This window comes from Lucilia sericata, unplaced genomic scaffold, assembly GCF_015586225.1.
Source record: "Lucilia sericata isolate MDLA Ls3-8-SP2 unplaced genomic scaffold, ASM1558622v1 Contig000021F_arrow, whole genome shotgun sequence".
NCBI classification, from domain to species: domain Eukaryota; kingdom Metazoa; phylum Arthropoda; class Insecta; order Diptera; family Calliphoridae; genus Lucilia; species Lucilia sericata.
In genome coordinates, this window is record NW_023994059.1 from 533,162 (window position 1) to 553,314 (window position 20,153).

The 20,153-nt window shown below is 28.2% G+C and overlaps 1 protein-coding gene across 2 annotated transcripts in view; it reads right to left on the reverse strand.

Annotated features, from left to right (window-relative positions):
• Positions 1 to 20,153, reverse strand: part of LOC119608399 (palmitoyltransferase app) — a 138,914-nt gene that overhangs the window by 54,115 nt on the left and 64,646 nt on the right. Inside the window, exon 4 of one of the 2 annotated variants that reach the window (XM_037962850.1) lies at positions 17,746 to 17,803. The exons of the other annotated variant lie outside the window; for it this stretch is intronic. The gene's annotated coding sequence lies outside the window, so the exon portion shown is untranslated. The remainder of the gene's footprint in view (positions 1 to 17,745; positions 17,804 to 20,153) is intronic. 2 annotated transcript variants of the gene reach the window in all.

Below are 20,153 nucleotides of genomic sequence, written 5' to 3' on the forward strand. Positions count from 1 at the left end.
AACCAGATAACCATAACATTCAATTGTTACAAGTATAAATGGTGGAATATTTTATGGTGTTAACCCATTAAGGGGAAATTTTAAATTGAATTCGCAATATTCCGTTATCCTAATATATTAAGGTAAAGTTTCATAATTACATTGGGTATGATAAATTTTGTATGTCCTGTGATATTTTTAATTAATGTCAAAACCATTAATTTCCCCTCCTATTTTTAAAAAATTTCCTACTTCCCCCTAAAGGATTAATTCATTCACTTGTTATTGTTGTTTATTTCCCTTAACTGTTTTGTAATATAACAAACAAATTTCAAATAATTTTTTTTACAACTACAAATACAATTTTACAATACATATCTGTGCACAAATATATATTATTCTTTTACACTTAAGTCTTATGACTAGATTTTCATCATGTCTTCACGTTAAATGGACACGGATTGAAATGGCATCACAAGGCGTGGGAGCGAGTATAGAACAAGTGAGGAGCGGTGGAAAAAAACGAATTAAGGTTTAGACAAGTGCAATTTTATTGGACTTAAGCCAAATGTATACAAGAAAATGATACGAAGTGAAGGAAATGTTAAAAAATATATATTTATAAGAATATAAATGAGGAAAGAGGAATGAAATGTCATAGCATAATTTAAGGCGCTTCGATTAAACAAAAGGGTGCTAATTTTTTTTTAGCACACCAGAGTGCCGTTGTGTTTTTGTTCATTTGTATTTACAAAAAGAACACAGAGCATTTAATAGTGCAACAATTTAATAGAAATCTACTGGAAACAGTTTAATGAGGGATAAAAGAAAAGAACTTGAAACTTAGATCAAATGAAAAGAACAGAAACTGTGTTAAATGTTGAATGTTTCATTATGAATAGACTAGATAAGATGTGTAAGTTGGAGTGGCAAAAATTTTATAGTTTTTAAATTTTAAAGCATGTGGGACATACTTGATGCTTATTGAGTTTAAAATGTGGACTTATGGACGGATATTATTAAACTGATAGAAAAAAGAAAATTTCTCAGCATGGCTAGCATGAACAGCGTAAACCCTGACTATTTTCTGGACATTTAGTCGAAATCCAAGTTAACATTGCGTAGAATAACTTCATTTGCAGGAAAGACTGCTTTTATCACAATCAAAAAACTATCTCTATGACTGCGCAATATAGAATATCAGTAAATGTTTGGCCAATTGAAATAATTTGGCTTTCAGGATAATACAATTTGCTTTGTATAGACCAGTAATTTGTATAGTCTAGTCCAGCGGTTCCCACCGTTTTTTACTTCGCGGACCCCTTGAGGAATTTATTTAATTTCACGGACCCCCATACATATTTTGATATCTTATTGTTATAAATAATTGTTCATCCGAAAATTGTTTTAGTCCTGGTCCATAAACCCTATAAAATATTCCCGTTCATTGAGAATATTTAGTATTTCGGAAATGTTTTCAATTGCATGGTTTTAAATATAGAATGACTTCTAACACGATGTTTAATTTTATGATCGTGATAGCTTTCATGTTCATTTCTCGTCAAGGTAGCGAAAAGGTTTCTTTATCAAGTATTGCCGACATGTGCTTAAAGAGTCATGTTTCCAAATTTTTTTGCGATTGCATAGGAGTGAGTTGAGTATGTAAGCTAAGTTTTCGGGAAAATATGTGACTTCTTCGATGTTGTTGCGAAATGCGTTACCCACATAAAATATGATCTGAACTCTTTGCGAATGTACTGTGAATTTGGATCTTAAATTTGAATTTTAAAATACCTACGAATTATTTCACGGCGTGGTTTTGACTATTTACGCAAAACGCAATGAATTTTCTGATGTTAAAATAAAAATCAATAATAAAAAACACAAATAATTTTTAAACCATAAGGCACAAATAAAAATCAGGCAATGATTTTTATTTTTTGAAATTAATTAAAACTCATTATGCGATATTTACCCTTAAAACACATTAAAAATGATCGGGTTTAAACAGAGATTAATAGAAAATTGGTAAAATTTCTTTACCACTGATATCATCAACCAAATTTGCAGAAATTAGATTCGAAAATTGGAAAATTAATATTTTTTAAGTGATTTTTATTCTTTGCTTTGAAAAATAAAAATCATTGATTGATTTCTATTTTTTGTTTGAATAAATAAAAATTACTGAATGAGTATTATTAGAAACAACATAAATATTTTTTTATTGAAACAAATAGAATAAAAATCAAAAATAATTTTTATTTTCAATTTTTATTATAAAAATCAAGAAAAAAAGTTTATTGAAGAAATCGATTAAAAAAGGTCTGGGAAATATTTTGGTACATTCAAAACATTTCTAGGACGATTCTTCATACTGATTTTTTTAAGCAAAAATTTCATAGATAATAATTATTTTCTGTCTCTGATAAAAACATTTATTTCGATACATATACATTTATAAAAATTACAAATCACGTACTACTTTACTTTATAAAAGTAAAACAATAAATTTGTAGGGCCTAGCTTCATCCTGATAAACGACCGAAACAATAAAATTCAAAAAGTCACCAACAAATCTGGGATTATTGAATAAAAATTGTGTATTTTAGTATTTACGAAAAAATTGGAGATATTTTTAATGTTTTCTAACATATAGAGAATATTTTTTATTCATGATTTTTTTCGTTCGTCTTCGCGGACCCCCTAGGATTTTGCTACGGACCACTAGGGGTCCGCGGACCCCCTTTTGGGAACCGTTGGTCTAGTCTTTTGAATAACCTTTTAGTTAGCCTGTTGATTGGATTTTATTTTCCTATCCCTTGTATTAAATTAGTATTTTTTAAACATTTGGATGTTAGTTTGTTTAATTTGTTTACATTTCCCCTACTTTTTCTGTAGGTGTATACATATACTAATTAAGAAGTTTCATAACATCTTACTCAGTAAAAAAAACAAAAGTAATTAAATTTTATGATCGACCTTAGTAAAATTAGTCAAGACTTTAGTGCCACTAAATTCTTATATCCATTCCCATATGAGTACATATTATTTTTTGTTTGGTGTGCAATGAAAATCAACCTCAGCAAAATGCTGGAAAATTCGTCAATTCAGCTAAATTAAATATGTACCATCAAAGGCAAAAGGAAACACATGTAGAAGGGGAAGACGTACAAATAACGATGTCAAATTAAGTGAGTGCGAAGTAGAAAAAAAAAACTATAAAAATAAAATTATTTTACGGTAAAATAAACATATTCCCATTAACAACAGCAGCAAAACTACAACATCCTTTGAATGAAAGCACCTACAAACACGCGTAATGTGGGTGTAAATGTGCGTTTTGTGTTTTTATAAACAAGCAAACAATAAAAGTATGTTACGATGCATGAAACAAACTCACATACACTGAATATAAACAAACATTCATATTCATTCATAAAAAAATATTCAATGCCAAACAAACAAAAAATATAAGAATATTCTTACCACTGTTATGGCTAAAACAACAACTACTAAGTTTTCCATATAAAAATTGTCTTGTGTATTTTCTGTGTTTTCAATAAAAGAATGAAGAAAAAAACAAAAGCTAAAAAATGAAAACAGAAGAATGAAACAGAAAAAGAAAAGCGTTCATATGCTTTGGCAGTTTTTGTGACACTTGTGTGGTTGGTTTTACAATCATTCTTACAGACGCAAACAAACTATAAAAGTCACATAAACACTCACACCTAACTACAAATAATGTATGTTTTTTAAAATAAAAACTCAACAAAACGTTAGATTGTGTGAGTGGATGAATATCAGCATGAAGCTCATCATCAAAGCCAACTGTTGTGAGATTTTATATTGCAGAACTTTTACTATAAAAATGTATGTTTTTTCCTATATATGTGTGTATTCTATATTGTTACATGATGTCTGTATATTTTAAACACTCACACACTTTAAAATCTTGAAAACACGCTAACACCAACCAAACATACATACATATGCACATGTTAAACACCTATGCACTTTTTATAATGTCATCAGCAACACTAGTGTAACTTTTGCCACTAACAAAATTACAACGTAAACAGCGACCGACCGTACAACTGCAACAACCCTATATTATACTATATGTATGCATGTATATTACAACAAAATGCACATGCAACAGAGAACAGATCGTAAAATTCATCTTGTCGTTCGCTGTGTGTTAAAAAAAACGTTCTCATGTGCTTACATGCACACATACACATGTACCTGTGAGTTTTTTTTCTCCGCTTTTGGTTTAACAACAGTGTAATTTTATACTGCAATATGCATTATTATTATAAAACATTCATAAAATTTTATGTTATTATAAGGTAAATTGTTGTACGAGTGAGTGAATACTCCTCTCAAATACAGATATACATACATACATACATTCAAACCCATCAACTTTCACTTGTTTGTGAAAATGAGTATCTTAACAGCATAGTTTTGTGAGCAGTATAAAAGTGAGTTGAATGTAGTTTCTTTTTTGCAGTATAATTTAAGGAGGTATTTAAATTTAATATTTACTGCATAACGTTTTCTTATTTTTTATTTACATTTCAAAATTCATTGATAAATTTATTTTAAAAACATGCTAAGTGTGCTGTAATAAAAAGTTTATTGAAAGTATGAATAATAATAATAATAAAGCGAAATCAATTTTATTATTTTAAAAATATAGGTTAAGTATTTAAACGTATGTAGCTGATATAGTAGTAAGAACTTTAGTTACAAGTGAAAGTACAAAATATGAAAAAAATGGTTTTGTTATGTGATTTTTTAATTGATACACTTTCTTTTGGGAATACTGGTTTTGATAAAAAAATAAATTTGTGGGCCGTAGGGGATGTTGGATATTAAGCAACAGTCTGATTGGGCCCAGTACCTATCTTTATTCATCCCTCATCTCAAGTGGTCACAGACCACTTCGTTTTGTCGCCTAGATAAGCTCTTCCCAGACCCTTTGAAAGATTGAACCAACCCGTGCTTAAGATCCAAATAGATTGTAGTTAATATAAATATTATTAATGTAATAAAATTGTAATATTTGCCAATATTTTGTTAACTTTTGTATCGACTAATCATCAATCAATGAACCATCCAATGGACTAGTCAATAGACTAATTTATAGACTAGTCTTCGGATTATTTAATAGACTAGACTATTTAGTCGATAAACTAGTCTAGTCAAAACATTAGTCCATAAATTAGACTAGTCCATACACTGATAAAACCGCCGACATGCAATTTGATACTTTTTACTCTTAAAAGTACTATTTTTGGAAAAAGTTTTTAAATTTAAAAAAACTTAAACTTTTCATTCTTGATTTTAAGACTTATTAAATTTAAAAACTATTAAACTTTCTCAACACCATTTATTTCCCCACTAATGCCCCAATATTGATACATTTATTGAAAACGTTAAATAATATTAACCTGATTTGTCTGTAAGCTTCCAAAGAGGAAAAAAAATCAATTGAATTGCAAAAAATTTTTTATTTTATTTATTGTGGTCAACAACCTGACAGCAGCATACAATTACAAAAACAAAAAAACATACATATATCTATGTTTATAAATAGATTGTTGTTACTTTTTGCTGGTTTTGTTGTATAAATGTATCTATGAATATGTCGGTATACAGTGTTAAAATCCTGTTTGACAAATGGTTTTGATTTTACACACAAAAAAGTTCGCAAAATATGTAGCATACTCAGAAAGAAGAACAGCAGGAATAAAAATCCTTTATAGAATATAAAAATAAAGTTAAAATGTAATAGACTGGCTTTTGACAAAAAAAAAAAAAAAAAAAAAAATAGCTATTTATATTTTGTCATTTCAAAAAAAGTTTTTATAGAGTACACTGAATGTATGAATGTCTGCATGATTTTGTGAGTGTGTCAGTACTTTTACCAAATAGTCTGGGTCATTGTATACGTGTTTTTTATTGTAACAGTTTGTAAAGATTTTTATTATTCTCTTTTTTCCTTTGTGTGAGAAAAAAATACACACGTATTTTGTTATAATTATGTTTGACATTGTTTAGTTTTTATTTTCTTTTCCTTTTGCTCTCAAAAAACGAATAGACAGAAACACACACTCTCTTTAACACATTCTCTACATACATAATCTTACAAGTACAAATGGATCCTTAATGTATTTAAAGCATTATGGAGTGAAGTATATTTGTGTTCACTACACCAATAAGGGTCATCCAATTTGACTTAGAAAATTGTTTTGCTACAAGAATATTCTCTAGGAGCATGGCAGACAGTCTATAAATGTCAGTAAAATTTTAACAAGATCGATTCATAATTGTTCTTATCAAAGGCCCTTCAACAAAAAGCACTTAAACGTTAACGAAATAGAGTATCTCTATGTTCGTTTATGTCAAACTATAACTCTTTTACTTGTTTTTTCTTTTTTTTGGTTTTTTGGTTGATGTTTTTGCAGCATCAAATTATATATAAATCCTAAATAAATATTGACTTTTAAAATACTTTAAATGTTAAATAAGGATGGCCAATAAACAAAGTTTTGTGGTATTTAAATATTAAAGGACATACAAAAGGAAGTTAACAAACAATTATACACAGCCAGACAAACACACACACTAACTCACTCATACACAAACAAAAACACATTTTGTAGAATAAATATTTAAAGAAAATGTTTAGTAAATAAAGTGACCTATTTTTCTTTGACATAAAGGAGACAAACGTAATTATGTGGGTGAAATTTTAGAATTTTTAAGGGTTCAAAGTTTTTGAAAGATCTTAACAAACAAAGATTTGCTTAATTACCTACAGCAAAAAATAAAACGTTTATTTTATTAATTAAGGAGTTTTTAACCAATATTTTAAAACGAATATTTTGAAATAGCTTATATTTAAAATGTCAAATTATTAAAGAGATAAAGACTTAATCAAGTATAGACTTCTCGAAGCTAGAATGCTAACAACTTTATCTGATAAATATTTGTCCGGTTAGTTAAAGTTTTGCTCAGTATTTAATGATTACAAGAATAAAAAAATTAAATTTATTCAACCATAAAATGATTTACACAAGAAATGTGGAGAAAAAATTGCATTCAAAACAAATTAATGAGTTAAAATAACAACTTTTTTCCAAAAAGAAACACTTTATTTTTAATTCAACAAAGAAATTTACACCATTAATAATAAACCAGAGGAACTGGCAAAGGACGTAACAAACTTAAGGGATAAAAGAATTGAAAATAATGAACAACAATAAAGAATTATTACCTTTTTTTTAAAACACAAGAAGGACATTTTCACACATACTGCAACAGCAATGAAAAATTACTTTAACTTGCTTTATGTTAAAGATATTTCAATGAATGTTTTGTTTGATAAAAAACTTAAAAATTAGCTGATACCTTTTATGATATTTCAGTAGTTCGAAAATGACTACACACTTTAAAACCTCTGATTTGCAACAACTTGTAGCAACAATTTATGTATACATATGCATACATATGTATGTATGTGGATGCTTACAACACTACAGTTGCAATATTTAAATGGTATTTAAAGTAAAATTAACTATGAAAATACTCACTTTATATAATGAACATGAAGAAAGAAAAAACGTATAAGAAAACATCAGGAACTGATGGAAATTATACCAACAACGACAACAGCAACAAGAAAACTTTAATTTACTTTATAAATAATGAAGAAGTTAAAGATGAAGGAAACAATGCAGAAAAAATATGGTGATTGTGGTCATTCCGTAAAACCGTATTATGGGAATATTGGAATATTTAAAACCAACTAAAAGGAATGCAAACTTAAAACGATACTCATGAAATTAAGACAAATGTTAACGAGTATTGAGTGCAAAATGCGAGGGAAGTTTAAAAAATCTACATTTATTAAAATCCTTTATACCGAAACAACATTTCTATCTTTTCTCATAAAAATTGTGACAAAAATATTTTATTAATTATCAATTATCCCACGTTTAAATAATTTTTATTTTAAATTTAAATAAAACTGCAAGGTTTAACTTAAGGGCATGAGTGTAAATTTTTTAAATAGCTTGTGTATATTTACAGCATAGGTATGTATATGTGTCTACCAAGAACCGAATTACAAATAAAATCACTTCACTTGCAATTGCTGCCTATGACAATGTTGTCTATGAAAAAAATTAACCACTGTAACCTTCTAAACCAAGTTGTTTATTCATAGTCCCGATTTAGAACCGCTTCGTTTTAGAATATATTACCTTTTTGTATGACAATAGTTTTGTAAAATCCCTTCGATTCTCTAAATGAAAAATCGGAAAATCCATCCATCACTATCTGCAGGGTATAGCTATAAGTACAAAAGTTCAGATGTGGTAATAAAACCACAGAGGCACATAAACACACTTGCACTCACACACGCAAACATACATTACCATATGATATCTAATAAAGATGTATGGGTTTGATAATAATGTGACCTATTTCGAAAGTTTAAATCAATATTGGTTAGTTTCGAGTACACAGGTAAAATTAACAAAAGCTTATGGCAAAAATACATGAACAAAAAAATGAGAAAATAGTTTTCTAACTATTATAAAATTGCCAAACTATTTAAAACTACAAATTTAATTTTAAAAGCACGAACATTTTCACCAAATTTTATTTTTTCAGTTCGATGCTAAAATAAACCTAAACTAAAAATTTAGTACAAACTCATCATTTTCTTGCATGGTCATCAAAAAAAGTGTCAGCGTAAATTTGTTTGCATTTGCGAACAAAAACATGACAATGAAGTTTCATTATTAACAATTAAATTTTACTACAGCGGTTGGGGGTAGAGATGGAAGGAGGGGGGTTTAATACACAAAGTTTACTTTACGTTAAGGATTATAACTTGAAAACATAACAACAAAAAATCCACAAAGCAACTTGAAAAAACAAGAATATGAAAATAAAAACAAAGAGAGAAATACAACGAAAGTGGACACTAAAAGTTGAAAGTAAACACAACAAAACGGAAAGACAAACAAAAAATAACAAACATTGCAATACTCAACAACAGCAATGAAAATATACACTACGAATAGTAAACAACAGCAGCAAAAATAAAACAAAATATCTACAACAACATCAACAAAAAAGGGTGAAACAAAAAACAAAATTCATTCTGAATATAAATGAGATTTTCCTCTTGTTTTTGTTGCCTGCCAATGCTGTATATTTCTTTTATTTTGGTTCAAACCACCACACACTCAAACAAACAAAAATTTGCCACAGTTTTGCCTCTTTTGAAAAAAAGTACTGTATTAGGTACTTTTCCTAAGTCAATTTGGATCAAGTAATAAAAAGGTCCTTTCTTAGAATAATGTTTCAATAACATCCGTTGTCAAAGTATATACGAATAGTTGTCAAATTACAACAAAAATATAAAAATTTATGTCGTTATCAAATCAATATAAAAATAATAAATAATACATAACGTTGTTAAATCATAAACGCAGAGTCGATCTACGACTGGTTGTGGCTAACTATGCAAATTTTAGTTTAGTTTTTTATAACATTTATTTATTGTCATTTTGATGACAACAATGCGTTAATGCAATAACAATGATACGTTGTCAAAACTACAACGGTGGTTGTTAAAACTATAACTGCTTGTTATTTAAATTTTATACTCATCCGTTGTATAAATGTTAACAAACGTGGTAAGCTCACTTTTGATAAAGTATTGTATGAATTTCGGTACTTTTCTACCGGGTTTTTCCCTCAGTGTACTAATCCCTTCTACTTATATATGGCTAATTTGTGAACCTAGTTTAATTTGGAGAGTTTGTCCATTTTCAACCTACACTTTTAAGCAACAGTTAAAAGTTAGGAAAATTACCTACCCATAGTACTAAACATCTAAGCCTTATTATGCCAAAACGAAAAAGACGTACAAAAGTACAATTTTCCCGTCTAGAATAAAAAATTGTTGCAAATCTGATTGAAATTCATAGACAAAACAACAACCGAAACTAATATAAGAGATAGAGAATAAGAATGGTGGAAAAAAGAGTTAAATTCATTTACTCACACAAACACAAGTGTAGCATACGTATGTATTTATGTACATTAGAGTGTCCCGCTGACCACTTTTTTCTAAGAATACCTCTCAAACGAGAAAAATAAAAAAAAAATTTTTTGAGAAGGGCTTCAGTTCCCTACCAGCGATTTTCAGTGCAATATGCCAACAAAAATCCTGCAATCTTTTCGATAAAATTCGAAAATAATATGTCTCTTAAATCTACTAAATCTCATTTTGTGCACCAAAAATACTCTAAAAAAATTTAAAATTATTTTTGAGAACCATTTCTAAAAGATTTAAGAAGTTTTAAAATCGTTTTGCGAACCGGAAATACTCTGAAATTATTTTTCTCGCTATAAATACAAAATAACTGAATTGAATTGAGACCCGTTTTTGAAAGTTTGCAGACATGTTTTTTAATATATTGTACTCAGATCAGAATTTTCAATAAAAAAAAATATTTTTTATTTTTCTCGCATTCTTACAAAAAAAGTGGTCCACGGGACACCCTAATGTACATATTTATATATAAAACAAATAAGTAGAGTATGACACAAGTTCACGTAAATGAGCATATACCGCATGTTGGTTTGTTGCAAAATCATACATTTATAGCAACAAATATATGTACGTTTTAATATGAATCCTATGTATGTGTATGTGTAGCAAATGCATAGTTTCCTATGAAATACTATACGTAAACGTTGAGGCCGTCTTTCGTAGTATTACTATACAACATAAAATCTAGTAACCTAGATCCCCGAAAAATGTATGTCATACACAATTTACAGAATTCAGGTTGCAAACAAACAACAAAAACCTTTGTAGCAGCAGCAGCAATAGCAACGAAAACATCTACGACTGCAATAATAATAAAAAAATGCTTGAGAGTAGAAGCAGAAAAATTTTGTTTTTTCTTTCTGGTAAAAATTAAAAGAGAAAACTATTTCTTCAACATTACTAAATGACAATAAAAATTTAAGCAACAAAATTGTTTGCATAGTTTATTCGCATTTTTGTTGTACTTTAAAAAGTTTCTTTTAATTAAACACAGAAATACAGCATATGTATGCGGGTTTAATTTAAACATTAAATTGAAGCATACTTTTGGGCATTTGGTGTGTTGCTACATGTGTATAATGATGTATTGAATTGAAATATTCTGATTTTAGGTAAAGTTTAAGTAATAAATTTTAATAATTATAAATATAGGGTTATTAACCTTTTGATACTTATATTTTCGAATTCCCAAAAATCCCTCCTTAATGAAAGCTATATTATAAGATTGTGAATATTTAAAGAGCTTTTCTTATAAAAAATTTTATTTTCAACGTAAAACTACTAAGTGAATCACAGTATTTGCTAAGTAGACAATATTAAACAAATCCTTAATTTATTAAAAAAATACTTAAGTTTGGTAAAGTAAAATATATGGATAAAACTATATTGTGTTTTCTGTGAGTGTGGCAAAGCTGTTTAAGAAATGAGGAAAAATAAATTGATTGTTTGAAATTGTAATCCTTTCAACGAACTTCCAAAAAAACCGATACAAGAAGTATAAAAACAAACAAAATATAATAATCATAATTGAACATAAATTTTTAGAAAAACAACAACAATAAAAACTAGGTTAATATCAAATAGAAAAAAACAAACAAAAGTAAGTACAACTTGTATAAAAAAGAACAAGATGAAGATAAAATATGAATGAATGAAGAAAATAAAGCCACAATAAGATTTACTCACACACATTATACACAAATGCATACACACTCCAACAAATCTAATAAGAGTTGTAAGAATTATTGGCAAAAAACTACACACAATGACAGAATGAAATACGTTCGAGAAAAAAATCAGTTATTGAATTAATAACACCCGCATACAAACAAATAGATAAAGGAATAGAAAGGATATTTATACATAAACACATGTTTAGAAGAAGAATCACAGCCCTGCAATGCTTAGAACTATTTCCGTGTTGTGTTGTTTTTCATTAAATTTAAATATGGACTAAATTTTATGTTGATGGCGGAAAGTGTAAGGAGACACATATATGACACTCTATAAATGGTATTGAGTCATGATAAGATCTTATAATCGCCAGCTATTTACATTTTCAAAATCTAAATTAAACATTATAACTAGTAGCTTTTTTAGTTTACTATTTTTTGGATTTTTTAAGTTTTTTATAAGTGCAGGGCATTTTAAGATTTCGAGAAAGAGGAAAAAATATTGTAGGTGTGTATGTATGAAGTTATATGTATAAAACACTAGTCATAAATCTAAAATGAGTTTGACATGCACACAAATTTTTGGGAGGGCAGCCCCTTAAGTTTTAAAAATTGCAACAAAGAATTATTTCAAATTTAAAGGGTTTGATTATATTCTAAAAACCGCCAAACCACTATTTAAACCACTTTCAATAGTTGTCGGGAATTCGGTTTTATTTTATGTGTGTGTTGTAAAAGTGTAGAAGGATTTGGTATCATCGATTAGTTTGAAGCAAGCATTGAGCGAAAAATGTGACCAGACATGAAACCGTACTCTTCGCATATGTGCAAAAACCATTAAGATAACATTTGTTACGATGTTTTGACTCATACGTCCACGTCTATACCCGTCGGACTACTGTTTGTTTCGATCGATGCACAATGATCTTACTGTAATACGCATCAGCTTAGAACAGTACATTCGAAATCCACTAGATTAAAAAAATAATCATTTCCCATGACAATATTTACAGATTTACTTATTTTAAGAAAGGAGTTTTTAGAATTTGGTTCAAGACATTTTAAGGAGCTTATTTTATTAATTCAACTACCCGATAATTGTGTTGCGTTTCCTTTGCCTACAATAAGTAAATAAACTTCCGATTTACACCCTCGTACACTTATATTCATAAAAGAGTATTATTGTATTAAACTCATACACTGAAAAGTACTAGAGTTAGGAATACAAGTGTAAAAAGTCAAGTAAAACACAAACTATTTAATATTTACAGGAAGGAAACCAAGTTAAAATTGTAGCTGCAGATGAATACAAGTATAAAGTAAGCAGCAACAGCAAAGGCCAGAGCAGCAGCAGCAGCAACAACAACAATACTATTGCTATTGGTAAATAGTAGTTGTAAACATCTTCTTATTGTTTCTGTTGTTGCTGTTGGCGAATGTGTTCAATAAAGATCATTGAACCAGTAACCCATACTTAGTATTGTATTCATACTACACATACAAGTATACAACCATACACACACATGAATTCTTACAACATACTTATAATATTGTAATATTGGTTGGTATAAAGTTACTAACCGCATTATTGAAATTTTATTTTCCAGGATGTTGTCCTGTTCTACTATCTATCTTCCTACTTACAATATACATATGTAGTTGTTTTTGTTGCCGCTGCAGCTGCTATTATCAATAGATTTTTGTTCTATGTCTATGGGCTTTGGCTTCATCGTTTCTTTAGTTCCAAGTATTTGTTTGTTGTCTTTAAATTATTTTACACAAAATACAGAGTATCAACAACATCAACAAGACTTTTGTATCCAGCTTTTCCCCCTATTTTCAGATGATGACAACAACTATTTCTTTTGCTTCTTCCTTTACAACTACAACTATCGTACCACTACTACTTAACATGGATTTTCTTCTATTCTTTTTTTTTGTATTTTTTTCTATTTGGTTTACGAGTATTTCGTTTTTTATACTGTCGTATCGATAAAATATTGTTGAAAACAATAGACATTTTTTATTTGTGTTTTACCATAAACAGATTTAAATCTTCTTAGGTTGTTTGGTTCAAAGACAGTGAATGAATATAAATCAGGATGTTTACAATTACAGACAGAGGTGGGCAGAAAAAATAGAATACCCAGCAAGGGATGATGTAGGAAAACTATTACTGAATTATTGGTGTGTCTTGTAAATTTAAGGTTAAATTCTTAAGTGGATTAAATTTTTCATATACATAAGTTAAAAACAAATTTATGCATTCGAATAATTTAGCTTAAGGAAATTAATTTTTATCAGATAATTTTCCAGAAACATGTAAAATATTTATGGGTCAAGAATTTTTCGTCATACTTTTGGTTAATATATTTTGATTAGTATTTTCAAAATATCATTGGAACATCCTTTAAAAAAATATTATTTTCATCGCTTATAGTCCCCAAATTATAGTACAAATTACTCTATCTTAGTATTTTGTAGTAAAAACTTCAATCAAATTAAGTACTCAGATTTTCCATTATGAAGTTTATAAATGTGTTTATTTTTAAAAGAATTAAAATATAAAAAATAAAATTTTAATTGGAGAAATAAAATCTTTAGTCACCATCTAAACTAAATTATATAAAATCTATTTATTTAAAACCATATTAAATATTGCCTTTAATCTACTATTTTCAGCACAAATATTTAATTTTGTCTTTTAAAATCTAAATAGAATTGAAACTCATATTATATTTATAGTTATTTATATTATCTTTTCCAGTAACATCTCTTATAAGTCATAAATATGAATAATAGGATTTTCATCATAAATATATTTATGACACGTATACTTAAACAAATTTATAAATTTAATATTAAAATTTATTCAGTTTTTTCTCTGGAATATTTTTTTGGTTAGATGTGATTTACTAATACAAACAAATTTGATGCTTTTAAGATCATCTCATGTTAAAATGTATGCTTTAGTTTTTTTTTTTTTGCTTTTTGGAGAACTAAAAAACATGTTAAAAATATTGTTTATCACTCAAAGTTTTTGTGTGCATGTTAATGTGGGTGTCTGTATGTGTTCTTTTACAGTCTTCTACCAATAGTTCAGTTGTGTTGAACTTTTGTTAGAAGTCCTTTATAATATATTTACTCATACTTACTCATACTTACTCATAAGAGTTTGTATGTTTCAGAGTTGCATGTGTGTATGTGTTGTTATTAAGTCAAATCACGTTGTCACTTTTTGCATTCAACTTTTTTTTGTGTGAATGTATGTATGTAGGTTCTTTTTAGTTTTTATTTAATAAATGATGCTTTGTTTAACACATACTTAACCCACAAAACAAGAAAATGAGTAAAGAAGTTAAGTAGGAAAGAGAGAAGAGAGAGTGAAAAAGGTAACCAACCGGATGACAACCCTAAACATACATTCGGAAACGGGAAAACACTCACACGCACACATACATATTTTCTACGGTTTGACACTGCTGCTGGAATTGTTAAAACTACTACAACGACAGACGGACGGACGGACAGACAACAACACTAGTCATTCATTCACTTTATTACATTTTTGCGGCAAAAGCGTATACGATTTAGTAAAGAGAAGGAAAAGCTTTTTTGTATTTCTTTTTTACTTTTTTTGGATTTAATGTGTCTTGTAAAAACATCATGTAATACCTGTGTTTTTTTACGTACAAAGTGGGTAAATTTAGGAGTTAATTGATTAATTCAAATTAAAAGAATCTTATCTTATAAACCCACCATCAAATCATGTGCCGTATATTTCAAGTGAATTTTGGAAAATGGTCTTATACTATATTATTTATTACCACAACTTGCTCGTTTTTCTAAATTTTACTGCAAGAATTTGACACTTTTTTCTAAATTTTAAGACCGATTATAAAATTTGACCGATAAAACATATTTATGTCGAATTTCGTTGTTGTATTGAAATTTTGAAGCATGTTGTGGACGATATAGTAATTTTTTGAAGTGTACCTTATATGGGAGGTAGATTCCTTATAAAATTAGGTGTGGTGATTTAAGTTCCCAAAAAAACTTTTTTATGTAGAGTTATGTTGCTGGCATTTGAAGCAAGTTATGAGCGTTTTACTCATTTTTGAAGGGGACCTTGTATGGAGGGTAGGGTCAATTATTGGCCGATTTAGGTTATATAAAACATGTATATGTCAAACTGATATACTGGAATTTTGTAGCAAGTTATGAGCGTTAAAGTCATTTTCTAAGAGGGGCCTTACATGGGGCTAGGGTCAATTATAGACCGATCCTTATAAAATTCTACAGACAGTTTCTAGTTCCGATAAAACTTGCTTATATCGAATTTTGTTGCTTTACTGGGAGTTTGAAGCAAGTTATGAGCGTTTAAATTATTTTTATGTATGGGGGTATGGTCAATTATTGGCCGATCCTCATAAAATTTGACAGAGAGATTTTAGTTTATATTAAACATGTATATGTCGAATTTCGTTGCTATACTAAAATTTTGTAGCAAGTTATGAGCATTAAAGTCATTTTCTGAGAGGGGCCTTATATGGAGGGTAGGGTCAATTATGATCCGATCTTTATAAAATTAAGCAAAGAGATTTAAGTTCCCATAAATTTCCCATTTCGTTGCTATAATGGAATTTTGAAAGAAGTTATGAGCGTTATAGGTTTTTTTGAAGGGGACCTTATAAGGGGGCTAGGTGAAACTGATTTTCAATACTAAACGAACTGCATCCACTAAAAATATTTATGTAAAATTTTTAGCTCTCTAGCTCGTTCCTTTTGGAATCTATCGTGTTTCAATAGACAGACGGACATGGCTAGATTGTCATAGAATCTAATAAGGGCCCAGAATATATACTATTGTGGGTCTTAGACCAATATTTCGATGTGTTTCAAACAAAACCAACATACCCCTTCTTTTTTGATGGTGGGTATAAATAAATTTAAATCATGGAATAGATCAACTATTAAACAGCTTATTTGGAGCTCAAACATAGCCTTAAGTTTGAGCAATCATTACTAATTATATATACTGATAACCCTCGATTTACGCGGTTTGTTGGGGCCAAAGATAATGCGCTTAATCGAAAACACTTAAAATTGGATTAAAACTTAATATAAAATCTTATTTTGGGACCAAACATTTTGCATATAGCTTAAATCGTAATATGAATCAAATGTAAATTGAAAGCCCTGCCGGGTATTTTAAGATTTTTTTAAATCCTGCTCTTCAACTACCTTAACAATGCACCCTACTTCCTTCATATTTATGTAAAGCCAAATCTAGTAGGAGTTTTTGAATAAAGATGATGTTGTAAAAAAGGGAACAAAAAAAAAACAAAGTAGACAAAAACCAAAAAGGACGAATTAGATGCGAAGCATGTGTGTGGTAGTAGTTTAAGTATGTATGTTTTAGTTTTATGCTCATTTTAAAAACATTTTATTTTATAAAGGAGGATGAAAGTTGATTGTAGAACATGTCTAATGTTAATTTCTAAGGAAATGCTGTCTTAGAATTGGTTTTTGATATGATTGATGATTGTACGAAAACATCAAAGTCAAACACACACTTGTAACGTACACAATCTGGAAAAAGGGAAAGAAATATTTAATGAAAAACTAATGATCTAACTTTGCATATTTGTTTGTTTAGTATTTTGAATAATTGGTACAAGTTGCAAGAGAACTAAAGTAAATAATGATTTGTCATAAAATTATAATTAATGAAAAACTCTCTTTTCTAAATCATTTCACTTCGAGAACATTTTCGTAAGATTTTTTAATTAGACAGTATATAAACTTTTAGCTGAAATTACTGAAAATCTGACTTTTTACTTTAATATGTTTTAAATACATAAATTTAATTGAAATTAATTTGCATAAAATATATGCAAATAATAATACTTTATAATTATATTTGTATAATAATATTAAAAAACTAATTACCTTTCTAGCAGCTTTTGTTCATATGGCAATTACAGCTCAACAAAACAAATTGAAATATCTGCAAAAAAAATGAACAAAAGAGGGGAAAAAACGAATTAAAATTTACAAAAAATATTTAAGCGGATAAAATTAAATTAATATTTAAATAAGTTCTGTTTTTGTTTTTGTGTAAATTCTAATCTGAAAAAAGACTCACATTTGATATTAAAAATATAAATTCAATTTTAATTTTTATCCTCGGGGGAGGTTAAAAAATGCTTAACAAAACGTCATTTATACACGAATGGGCCTTAAATGAATTAATTCATGTAATTTATTACTATTTACTAAAAACTTAAAGAAAGCTAGTTTTTTCAACAGTTTTAATGGAACATTTTACGATAAATTTTTTATAGAAACTTTTTACAATAATTTTTCTATAGAAAATTATCAGTTTCAGTAGAAAACTTTTTATAACCAATTTTCTATAAAAAAAATATATAAAGATCAATTTTCTATAGAAAAGTTTTCATGATGAATTTTCTATAATGAACCCACAAGATCAGTTTTCATAAAAAGCCTTCACGATAAGTTTTGTGAAATAAAACAGTATAATTATTTTTGTGGAATAAACTTTGTATTAGCTTACTGAGTAAAAACGTCTCGTGATCAGTTGAGAATCAACTATAGAAATATTTTTGATTATATTTTTAGAAATTTTATTTATTTACTAGCCAAAGTTTTAAAATTCAAGAACTAATACTTTTTTAGAACTGTCAATATAAGTTATATTTTGTAGGATACATTCGTATATGTAAATATATGGGATTATAAATATAAAAATATGACTTTTTTCATATGTGTATGTATTAATAACTTTGACTTTATTTAAAACCACAGACCATAGATTAATGCCATAATTAAAACACTTGTGAACTAACGGATACAAATTTTGAATTGAAATAAATGGTGGGGTTGTTCAGATGAGAAATAGAAATCCGCAAACACACATTCATGCAGTCACTTTAAATACAAACACATGTACAATACAAACAAACATATAAAATAAAACCTTATTTGTTCTAAGTAGTGTATAGAAAACTGTAAAAAATTTATGAATTTGCACAAACATACGAAGTATGTATATTTGAATATTGAAATAACCTGGTGGTTTCGAGTTTGGTGGCAAAAGTGCTGCAAATAATGGCAGCAGTGGAACTACAATGTTATTGAAAATTATATAGAAACAAAAACAAAATCACATAGGAATAGAAAAAAAAAAAAAACAAAAGCTGGAAAGGAGAAAGGGAAAACTAAAGCAAACTAACTGACTGTATCAAAAAGTGGAAAGTATGGAGAAAAATTAAAAACTATATAAAACGCGCTTTTGTATTAAACAAACTACTAGAACTAACAAAACTTTACTGACATAATTTCAATAGAGTTTGCACAAGTTTTCTAAGCGCAAAAAAAAATAAAACACACAAACCAACAATTTCTATCGTGTGACATAAATTCTAAAGATACTTTGGTTTTAGCAAATTGCATTTGCTTAAATATGACTGAAATATTTAACGAAAATCTCAATAATAAGTTTTGCAAACAAGAAAATATCGAAAATTCGTGGAAACACCAACACAACACACAGCTGGGAGGAGTCAGCTACAGATACTAAATTTAAAATTTGGGTTAATTGATATTTGATAAAGAAACATTATTAATCAAGTCAAAGACAAAAGGAAATTTCGCAAAATATCAGGATTCAATAAATTCTATGCAAACATCATATGCCCAGGTAGTAAAAAAAATAAAATTAAAACTTTTAACCACAATTTCGGTTAAATTATTTTAAAATTTAATTTATTTAGGCCAAAAATTTTTGGTAGTAAATATTATAGAACTTGTCAAAATCATATAAATTAAATTTTCCCCCCAAAAAAAACTATAAACTCATTATCGTCTGAGTTGGGATCTACATTAGGGTAATTAATTTTATAAATTCCACATAGAGTATAAAAAAGTACATAGAAAGAGTCAAGTGAAAATTTGTGTCTGGCCTATTATCCCATAGTACTAACATTGGTGCAAATTTCATCCAAATCGGAAGACATCGATTTTTAAAGTTGGGTGGTCACTTGACACTATCTGAACTTCTTTGGACAATTTTTGCTAGGACCAATAGGTGAAAAGTTACACTCATTTGAATAAAACCCTGTATGAGCAACATGTCCAACTTTGTCTCTAAGTCCGGCAGTTCTTGACCGATAGAGCTGAAAATTTGTGTCTGACCTACTATCTAATAGTACTAACTTTAGCGCAAATTTCGTCAAAATTTGAGTTGGGTCAGTTGACACGAAATTTATACTCTTCACACTCGTTTGTAAATTTCTATATTATAATTTTCGGCCCCTATAGAGTAATTATATATT